We start from the raw sequence: 11,837 nt of genomic DNA, 5'->3' as shown, positions 1-11,837 counted from the left end.
TGCATCATTTGATGATTCTGAACAATGCATTTCTATGAAATCATAAGCAGTTCATTGGGTCCTATCATTGGACCTATTTTCTTTTCTTGATCATGACCATTCATGGTTGCATTTCATCGGGTGGTTAGGAAGGTCTGATTGGTGTCATCCATGCTGATCGAAAAGCTCAAGTGGGCCCCACTCTAGGGTTTTGAGGGGGGAAACAAAAAAAAAGGGCAAACGATATGAGAAAATTGCCAAAAGAAGGGAACAAATCATGCCAAGTTGTCCAAGATTGAGCCCTCAAGCGACTCAGAATGGACCAAGACCATCCCACTAGGCAAGATTTACAGTATCAAGACGTGGCCGGGCAGGACGTTACTTCCCAGGGCTCTCTCTTACGTTTCTTTCAAGGGCCTGTTTGATTTTCCAGCTCAATTGTAGTTAGCATGTAAATGAGTAATAATTATTAACTTAGGTAATTACCACGTCGGTCTTTCCTCACGCAGATGTGAGAACTTACCTTTTTAACACTTAAATTGAGAATTTATAATATCAATGTGGAGCCCATTGTGATGTATGTTACTTATCCACACTACTCATTTGTTGTGCCAGCTGAATTTATGGCATGAGCAAAAAAATGAGGCAGATCCAAAGGTCAAGTGGACTACACCATTGGAAACAACGGGAATCGAACGCCTACCATTCAAAACTTCTTGGGGCCCCTAAAAGTTTTGGATCAAGCTTATATTTGTGTTTTCCTCTTATCCATACCTGTGTGATCCAATGAACGGGTTAGATGATGAAAATACTTTGATGCAGGCCCAATGAAGAAAATAACTTTCAATGGTGGATGAATTAAGGCCATTGTTTTCTTTCCGTGTGAGCCATTTGAACATTGGATCTGTCTCGTTTTTCATTCATACTCCAAAATGTTCTTATAAAATAGATGGATAGTATGGATATATCATATACATTACGGTAAGGCTTATATATTTAAGTCAATACTTTTGTTTCTATTTTGGAGGTGGAATTACTGTCGTGTTTTCAAAGTTTTCAAACAATTTAGATCTTGCTCGCTCTTTGGATTATGACAATGCATATATCATGGTGGCGCCCACGAAAAGTAATAATTACTGTGATTTTCATGTATCGTTGGAAAATCTAACAGGCCCTGAGAGGCATGGTTTTTTATATAAATCTCCCAAAAGAAGGGAAGCAATTAATACTCTGCTAGGGTATTACGCATGATTGGTTGAATGACAGGAGTTTGTTCATCACCATTAATGTTCTTTCCAAGGAGCTCTGTCACGCCACGCCATTTTCTAGTCTTCTTTTTTTCTTCACTCTTCCTACTTAAGTGACGTCACCACTTTTCGTGGGCGCCACCATGATATATGCATTGTCATAATCTAAAGAGCAAGCAAGATCCAAATTTCAAGTGCACCTCACCATAAATAATAAGGGGAATTAGATGCCTACCATTAAAACCTCTGTGGGCCATAGAAGCTTTCAATGAAGCTAATATTTATGCTTTACCTTATTCCATGTCTTTTGTAACTTATAAAAAGGCTGGATCTCAGATAAACATCATGATCGGTTCCAGGAAGGTTTCAACGGTGGCCATCACCATCCCACTGTTTTCTGTGGTGGGGTCCACTTGAACTTTGGATCTGCCTAATTCTTTGGCTCGCTCCTTAAAATGATCTGTCCAAATGGATGGATGGTGTGGATACAACACATACATCATGTAGGCCCAAAGAACGTGGTGACGTCACATCAGTAGCCAGACTCGCTACACTCTGGTTCAGTAGCCAACCCCCCTTCCAAAATCGTATTGAGTAACTCGCTTTTATCGTACAGAGTAAACTCAGTTGGGCCTATTGTGAATGTATGTAGATTATCAACGTCGTCCATCCGTTTTTACAGATCATTTTATTGGTTGAATACAAAATTTAAGTATGAAAAAATCTCTACCACCGGAAACAGTGGGAATAATGACTTCCCCTGTTGAAACCTTTTTAAGGCCCACAGTGATGTTTATTTGTCATCCAACCTGTTCATAAGATGACACGGACATGGATGAAGGTAAAATACAAATAACAGTTTGATCCAAAACTTCTGTGGCCCCCAAGAAACTTTCAATGGTAGAATTTCAATTCACACCGTTTCCAGTTGTGAGGTCCACTTGAGATTTGGATACATTTCAGTTTTGGGCTCACACCATAAAATTACCTTTTAAAATAGATGAAAGGAGTGGATAAAATATTTCAATCACGGTGGACCCATAGAGTTTACTCAGTACGCAATCTGCTTCCCCCTTCCGTTTCCAATGGACGCGGATTGCGGCCGGAGCCATCTGCATGAACTTCCTTCGACCATAAGTTTGGTGGGGCACACCTAGCTTATTTGTGAGAAATCCACTCTGTTCATCCTTTTTTCCATATCATCTTATAATATAGGCCCAAAAATGAGTCAAATCTACAAGTCATGTGAGCCGTACGGCTGGAAACAGTAAGTGGAGGAATTCCTGTTGTTGAAAATTTCCTAGGTCCACCAAGATGTATATATGCCATCCATATGGTTCATGAGGTCATTCCTACTGAGATGAACGGAAATTATAAAAACATTAGCATAATCGAAAACTCTTGTGGCCGCTTGAATGTTTCAATGGTGGAAGCTCAATCCTCACCTTTTCCTATCGTGTGGCCCACTCGAGGTTTGGATCAAAATCATTGTTACATCCATGTCCTAACATAATCTAGAAAAACTGATGGCGGGGATAGATTTGTCAAAAACATCACGGTTACTATTTTTAATAATATGCCATTTTAGTAATTTGTAGAGGATGGGATTTTTTATTCTTTAAATTATAGAGAGTAGGGACGCGGGTTGGCTACTGAACCAAACGGTGGAGTCTCGCTATTGATGTGACGTCACCACGTTCTTTGGGCCCACCATGATGTATGTGTTGTATCTACATTATCCATCCATTTGGACAGATCATTTTAGGGAGTGAGCCAAAGAATTAGGCAGATCCAAAGTTCAAGTGGACCCTACTTCAGAAAACAGTGGAACGCTGACGGCCACCGTTGAAACCTTCATGGGGCCGACCATGATGTTTATTTGAGCTCCAACCTTTTTATAAGTTAAAAAAGATATGGAATAAGGTAAATCATAAATATTAGCTTGATTGAAAGCTTCTGTGGCCCAAAGAGGTGTTGATGGTAGGCGTTCAATTCCCATTGTTTTCTCACTCTTTGGATTATGCCCTAAAATGATCTCGCGAAATAGATGGACGGTGTGGACACAATACATACATCATGGTGGCTCCCAGAGAGAGTGGTGACTGGTGACATCACTTCAATAGGGGGAGCCAAGAAAAGAAATGACTTGAAAATGGGGTTTACCTTTATGTGGTGGAGTCGCGTGCACAGCCAAATGAAGAGAGACGTCAAACGAAGCTCCAACGAAAAGAGCATTAATGGTAAGTAGGGCTGAAAGTTGGGTGGGTTCAACCTGACTGACTCGTGACCGACCCGACATTGGGTTGGGCTTGGGCAGGATGTATCGGGTTTGGTCTCGGGCTTGGGCCATACAAACACCAACCCGATAAAACTTGGGTTGCGTGCGGGTTGAGGTCTCGGGTTTCCTAAACCTGATTAATATGTGAGTTCCTTATAAATTAATTATAATTTAGTATGGATCATCTGTGTTGAAGGCACATGAAATTCCAATGCCATCAGGTTTCATTGGTCCACGTCATTTTTGATTACTCAAGCTAACAAGATACGCCAAATTTCTTTCCCAAATAGATTGCTTGATACATAATACGACTTTTAAAGGAGTGGTTGTCTTATATATTAGCTTGTTTGTTTAGAAAAAATGAACTTTTTTACGATAAATAACTACATATATAATTAATAAAATTATAGGTACAAAAAATAATGTGTTTTGAAAATATAATAGACTAATGCAATAATGAAAATATTATCATATATCTACACGACCGAGCCCGCTTAGGTTGGGGCTGGGTTGAGAATTCCCAACCCAAGGATGGGTTGGGTTGGGTTAGGGTTGAGGTATTAGGAACCTTGGGTTGGGCTAAGGTTGAGCACCAAACGGACCCAACCCAACCCGCCCGACTTTCAGCCCTAATGGTAAGAGAACTGACTCTTGGCAATCAATGAATTATATTTCACCATGCCACTTCAGTAGCCTTTTGGCTACTGAAGCGCCCAATATCTAATCTGTTCCCGCATTGCATTAGCAAACTCGGACGCGAATTAGATGTTGACAGGTTCCGTCACCAAATTTTGTAGGCCCCACTATGATGTATGTGTTGCATATGTTCATCCATTTGGAGAGATCATTTTAGGGCATGGGCAAGAGAATGAGTGAGATCCAAAGCTCCAGTGGACCCACCATAGAAAATAGTGGGGAGAGTGACGCCCACCATTAAAAACTTTTAATGGCTACGGAAGTTTTCGATAAAGCTAATATTTGCGTTTTCCCTTCGCTCATGTCTGTGTTAACTTATGAACAGGTTGGATCTCAAATAAACATCACGGTGGATTCAGGAAGGTTTCAATGGTAGGCGTCACTCTCTCCACTATTTTCTGTGGTGGGGTCCACTCGAGCTTTAGATCTGACTCATTGTTTGGCTCATGCCTTACAATGATCTCTCCAAATGGATGAACGGTGTGGATACAATATATACTTCATGGTGGGGCCCACAAAACTTGGTGATGTCACTTCAGCAGCTGGTCTCGATGCTCAACCTGTAAGTAGCTAATCCGCGTTCGGCAAACTCAAATTGATCCGACTAAATTATGGAAGTTGAGTTTATTAAGTATGGGTCCTAAAATCAGATTGATTGAACAATTCTAACCGCTGATTTGTGAATATTGTTTGTTGAAAAAGGCCATTGGATACCATATTTTGACCGTCCAATAACTATACACCAATCTCATAGTCAACAAATAACTTAGCTCTTACTGTTGGTCGCTAGGTTTGTTTTTAATTATGCGGGTGTGCCAGAATTGATACAACAGTTCAATTCAAACTGATCAACTTTGACCCCAAGCATCAAAGTAAGCAGATGTCCAATATGAACATATATGACCAAATTTAAGAAGATTGGTCGCTTACTCAGCCACTTGTAGAAATTTATAATGATCAGGCGATAATCGGAGGGTGAGGTTTTTCCTCAGAAGAAGGGTTGCATGCCTTCTATGAGAAATAACTTTCAAAATACCAGTGCAAATCAAACAAAAGGAAAAACTCACAATTGGTCAATCTGAGTAACTGCAAAAATGCGTCTCTTGTCTCTTAAAAGAGATGCTTGATGTGGGATAAAGGAAAAATCTAGCATATAAGAGTGGACTTGGATTACAACTAAAGATTATATCTAAGAATTACCGCTATTTGATTATCACTACTCTTAAAATAAGCTGAGATAAAGGAAATTGATTGATTTGTTGTAGCTTATTCCTCCATATCCTTCTCCCATTTATTGCAATGGTTACAACAGTCAAAAGTCCTCTCTATAGATCCTTCTCTTGTTACATTTCTCTTTTGCAATTGTTCCTCTTCCGAATCCCTCTCGGCCACTTGCTTCATTTTGTTGGCCAAGGTTTTTTTTTTCACTACCCACAGTCGCCCTTCATATCTTAAACAACTCGACTGCGCTTCTTGTATATCAATCATAACATTCTGTTGACCATCATCTAACGTGTAAAAGTAAACTTACGCTAGTTGTAAACCCACAAAAAATGCTCCAAATCTTTGAAGATCATTTTTCATCCACTCCCTATTTCTCATACAATGTCGCATGTGTCCCCTATTGGCTTTCTTGAAATTTTCAGAAATAGGGTATAGCATTGCCTCCCACGTTGCTTTGCTTTTATTGAAAAGGTGACAACGATGTTATTTCATTGTCCCATACCATAAATGCAATCGGTCATGAATCCACGTGCTATTTCCTTATTGATTTGACTCAACCGATGTTGTATCAAGAGATATTATTTACCTCATGCTTCTAGGTTGTCCATGCGACACGTCGCATAAAAGCGTATCGTATGAGTCATGATTTCCTCTTCATTAATGCATACATACCTTGGCCAATACATAAGTGTTGAGGGTTAAATATTGCATCTTATCCCTCATTTATATCTTGGTTTTATGAACATAATAATGCTCAATATTCTATTTTACTTATATTTGTGTTGCAAGGTGAATTTAAGAGCTTGGATTGAAAAGGGTACTAAAAGCATGGATTTAATTCATAAGAATCACCAAGGAAAGGGATGAATCTTAGGAGACTAAGATTGAAGAATTCTGTAATGCCCTAAAAATCAGGGGTCGAGCAGAAGCTCAGCTCCCGAGTTCCAACAGATCACTTATGCAACATAAATAATGATGATTGAATGTTGTCCATATTAGTGCATTAGACAAGAAAGGGGATTATACCAAATCAGCATATCATACTCAAAAGATAGTTAAATTACACAAGCGGAAGACTATGATAAATATATGGGGCATATAAGTGATTATAAGTCTTCAGAGTATGAGCGTCACCAGGTTAAATAAATACAAGTGTAACTCTAAAAGATACAAAAATGATAAAGTGTAATGTCATCTATTCATATCCTTGTAGCCCTGATTCGCAACTCCAGGTATACATAGACTCACCAGAGAGTTGCATATAGGAGCACTCCTCCTCGTCGTCGTAGAAGGTAGGCTCCATCTCGCAAGCTTCAACATCATCTACAACTACAATAGGGTCTGGTTGGTATTTTAAAACACCGTCCTAGAATGTGGGAGTGAGTGATCAACTCAGTGGAGCTATAAGGCAAAGGTTAACATGTTATCAATTCAATCAAGCAGTAATGATAAAGCAATACAATAATCAAGCCCTAAAAACTCTTGTTAATGCAAAAATGATATGATATGATGCATGTCCTTGCCTGCACTCTCTCTGCGAATTTCATCTCATGGTCGCAGCATGCACCACTCCAGACACATGCTACTTCCTCGCCAAAGCACCGTGCAATGCAATGTTATAATTGTGTTAACCAAGTTCTTACTTAGGTTTATTCATACAGCAGGGTTGGGAAGCTAAGGTATCTCCCTTTATATCAGTGACCCAACATTGATCCATCAGGGTCATTAATCCTAGTTAATCACATATGATAGGCTAGTTTAGGTCACGACCACCAACGCCTTACCAACTGGCAGTCTATTTTCGAAGGCTCGTCACCAACCCGACTGGAGACCACAGCCAGGCTGTGCCGGGGTAGGCCTATTTCATGCTCGAGGTCACTCCACTAACGCCCTACCAACTGACAGTATATTTTCAAAGGCTCGTCACCAACCCGACTAGGGACCACAGCCAAGCTGTGCCAGTGTAGGCTGACAGCTCGAATATAGTGTCTTATACTACCGTATTTGGCTCATGAGTTTGGGTTGCTCACTGGTCACTACGAGGAGGCTCGTCGCCCCAGCGTAGGCCGACAAGTCGACCACAGTGTCCCATACCATCATGCCCGGCTCATGAGTCTTAGCGGATCGTGGTACCATGGTTGAGATAGGTCTTTACATTGGAAAGGGGTACCTTAGGTTCAAGCAGTAGTGTCCATACATGGTAAACATACAGTAGGCAAATCGGGTTACTTGATAAGTTCGATTTGTACGAGTGTACACTGAATTAATCGACATGGAGCACTAACTACTGTCGACAATCATCGTATGACTCAGATTCACCGAATGCCTCAAACGTGGTGAGACTAACTCGGCCACTCAAACAAGAATTGTTACCGATTGCCTAGACTACATCGTAGTCCCAATCACAGTCAAATGCAAGAAGTAAGCATATATGAAAGTCATACGGCATTTAACAACTAATTCCAACGTACATATCATTTGAGCATATTATTCAACACATAAAACATGATATTCTACATATACATTTGCTACACAAAACATGCACTTGAAATTAAAGCTACATGAAGAAAAGTATACATATAGCTAAGGTAGTTGAGAATGCTATCTCAACAACCCTCGTAATTACAAAGCATCAACCAATTACTCATCAGGCATTTTGTCAAATGCTTAGACTACATATTACACATACGGGTAATATACTAGTTCCAACAGACATTAGGGCAAATCCTTTCACAAAGGAGCTGCCACTCATACAACGATCATATATTCTCAGTTTACAAGCATGACAAGTACAAATCATATTTCCATAGTCATTCAGACATTTCAACAAACACATAGAACACATTGTTCTCAACATAGTTTATATCTATACGTAATATACGAAAAACATCGTATTTAAGCACATGTGACAGCAATCAAGTCAGTCATAAACCATTACTGACATTGAAAGCCTTGGAAACCATAACCTAAACGTTTATAGTCTGCACCTTCCGTCGGTAAACTCGTATCGAACTTAGTTTGAACATCACGCCTTTGTCTAAGGCACAACGGTTACCTGAATCACGAAATAGGTTAGCTATTTCGCCATTTACTCATTTTGAATCCCTAAAACAGATTAGGGTTAGGATTTCTTATATAAGAACGAAGTCGGAATTGCCGGTATAGCGATACAGACATAATGGTTCAGCACGTGGAGTGGCAGGGAAGGATCCCAGGGACAGTCTCCCAGTTTCTCTCTCACTCTTTCTCTCTCTCTTTCCTTCTCTCTTTGTCCTCTTCTCTCTCCTAGGGTTGCAAATTCGTATGTGAAGGGAGAGAGAGGGTATAAGGCCCTTATATAGGCCTAGAACTGATGGGAATGACCCCAGGGCCATGGTATACTTCGGTTATAGCCAAAGACCGGCCATTTCGGCCTAACGAAGTTGATTTGGAGGCCCCTTTTCTACATGCGGTCGGACTTAAGCTTCCTGACATTGGATCTAAGTCGAGTTAAATTTTCGGTCCGATCGGATTTACAAATCGACCGTGGCGGATCAGTTTTAGTTCAACGGTCACCGATACTCGATCAGGGCCATAAGTATACTGACATGTGTTGAAAATTTTTCCTGATCCGAGAGTGTAATTGGGTCGAAATCTGACAGTCTAAAACCTTACAATTGGCCTACAAGTGAACGACTTAATTCACTTAAGTTTCAGTTCATATCCTAAAGATATTCTCGTTTCTCACACACTTCGCTCTAGGCTCAAGTTGTGCATTTCTGGACACTATCTGGATTTGATTTCCGAGGTGATAGTCAACCCTAGTAAGGCAGTCATAACTGTATAGTTTCGTGGTCATCGGACTTTCGACACACGGTCTAGGTCCGATACGGAGTTTTAACACGCTTCCGAGAGCAACTAGGTTTTGAGATTGATCCTAAGTTTTTACGTGATATAGCGTTAATGGTTCTACTCGTTTTGGGTCTTACAGATCCTATTTAAAGTGATTGGTGTTAATTTCACAGGTAATCTAGTTTAGCACTTAATAATTTTCGTCTAATTTCTAAAGGGTTCGGTCCTTAGTAATTTCTGCCTAAGGGGGTTCTCGGGTCTTTGTATGAATTTTTCCGCGATGTTACAATCTACCCCCCTTAAAGAAAAATTTCATCCCCAAAATTGCCTAAGGGTAATAAGTAAGGTTTTATTATTTAATTTGCTTAGCTTTGTTGGTCTCAGGTTTATATACATGTTAGGGCATATAATAACTACACTAGCCTAGCTCATAATGGTCTACCCCCCTTGAAGAGTTTCTACCTTTGAGGTTTGAAAATAAATGTCTAAATCATCATTATCGTGCTAAATGTTTAATGATAAAGTTTACCTAAGGGTGGTATAATCTTCTCTTTATGATTGGGCTAATACGGAAAGACAGTTGTAGTACGCTCAAATCCGATACGTCGATTGTCCGCCTGACCAGGGCAGACAACATTGTATCCCTTTCTAATCCTGATGGATCCTAGTCTTCTGCTCGATCAAAGCAGTGAGTCCTTTGGTAATCACTCAGGATTGAGAATTGAGTTTAAGCCGCGAATGCCCTGTAGGGATATGGTTCTGAAATTCCAAAATCTGATCATTCTAAGTATTTAAGGAGTATTATAATTCATTGGGAGGTTCAAGCCTCATGTTAATAAGATTTTCCTTTGGGTCTTATTCAACGAGAGTTCTTGTTCATCCTATGTTTAACTTGATGGATAATAAGTTCTTCCATAGTGCTCATAGTTAAAAGACCATACTAGAAGGGTTCTCAATCTCCTAAAATTATATTTATGTCACCATTTCGATCATACGGCTAGGGGGTTATGGGCAGATTGCACTTTGGTTTCATTAACTTCGGGCGGGAAGGAAGAGTTAAGAGTTCTAAAATATTTCAGAAGTTTGGGGTGTTAGCAACATAAAGCCACGGGAAAGGAAAAAAGAGGGACATCTCCTTGACATGGTATAAACCTTGACTTTACAAGGGAATAACAAACTTATAATATTTTACTGTAGTCCGCCTCTAACATGAGCTTACGGAGTATCAAACTATGAAACTCAATCCTACCCGAGGGTCCTAATTTAATTGTACAAAAATAACTAAAAATATATATATCTTTACGCAATCAAATTTAATCACATTATAATTCCTAGTATGATTACAAATAATTCCTAAATAGATACCACACACTAGACTTTAATATGAAAAGATATGACTAGTCTATTGGTAACTCGAAGTTATAGAAATTTTTTCGCTTCAACCCTTCTATTATTTATAACATATTTGTCACCTCTAGTTACCATATTATTTTTATAATTTTTATAGTAATCCATTGTTAGGCCTATTCTTTCACATGAATTGGTTTAATACTTGGATCTTAATTGCTTTCCTTCGACGACTTCATTATTGCCCTTCTAAGGAAGATCCAACTCCTGCTTAGTGACCTAACCTTAAGTATAACCTGGATCAATTTCCTTCGATCCTGGGCCAGTGGGCTATTAGCCCACCAATCTCCCGTCGCGCCTATGAGCGGTTAGACCATCAGGTCAATGTGTATCATTCTATTTCCTAAGTCTATCGGGCAAACCTTACAAGGTTTGGTAGTGTTGGAGAAGGTCCCTGTCGTGATAAGGACTCTTAACACACCCATAGGGGCAGTGTTCAACCCCAAACACTTGACTATAGAGCATGACACTATCAAAATAGTTGACTCAATGTCTACTAATAGGAATACAGGTGTACCTTGACCATGGGCAGTGACCTCAAAGGTCAAAGGCGTTGCAGTTGCTGACTCAAGTGTTTCAGCTGCAAGTGCATGCACATGGGCTTGTTGAGGATGATTTGGTTGCACTGCCATAGGTCGTTGAGGTGTCCTATTCTGAGGTATAGGCGATCAGTAATATGGCTGCGCTGGTGGTGCAGATCGTAGAGGTGGAGTCATTATACCACGTGGTGGCTGACGATCGATCTTCTGAGGCGGCGTGATACCATTGTCCTTCATCTTGGTAAAACAGAAGGGGTCAGTGTGTCCCCCTTTGTTGCAATATGTACACCAACATTTTGTTTGCCTTTGCTGGGTCGGTGGAGCCACGAGCCTGGGAGTTGAGTATACGGGTGGCCTCTTACCTATGACTGGTCGGTACTATAATTCGGGCTGAGGCATCGGGCCCATTGGTATACATGTCTGAGAATCTCTGTCTCCATCTTGTTCTGCTTGTAGAGATATGTTGACTAGCTCAGCATAGTTGGAAATGCTAGTACAACACATCTTAGCGCGGATTTCAGACCCCAGACCATCTGAAAAATGCCGCATTTTCATCGACTCATCTACTAGGATCAAAGGAACGTATCTGGCTAGCTCTGAGAATTTGTTCTCATATTCCGACACGGTCATCCCTTC

The sequence above is a fragment of the Magnolia sinica genome, chromosome 16 (genome assembly GCF_029962835.1).
Source record: "Magnolia sinica isolate HGM2019 chromosome 16, MsV1, whole genome shotgun sequence".
Taxonomy (NCBI): Eukaryota; Viridiplantae; Streptophyta; class Magnoliopsida; order Magnoliales; family Magnoliaceae; genus Magnolia; species Magnolia sinica.
Note: the sequence above shows the minus strand (reverse complement) of the source record.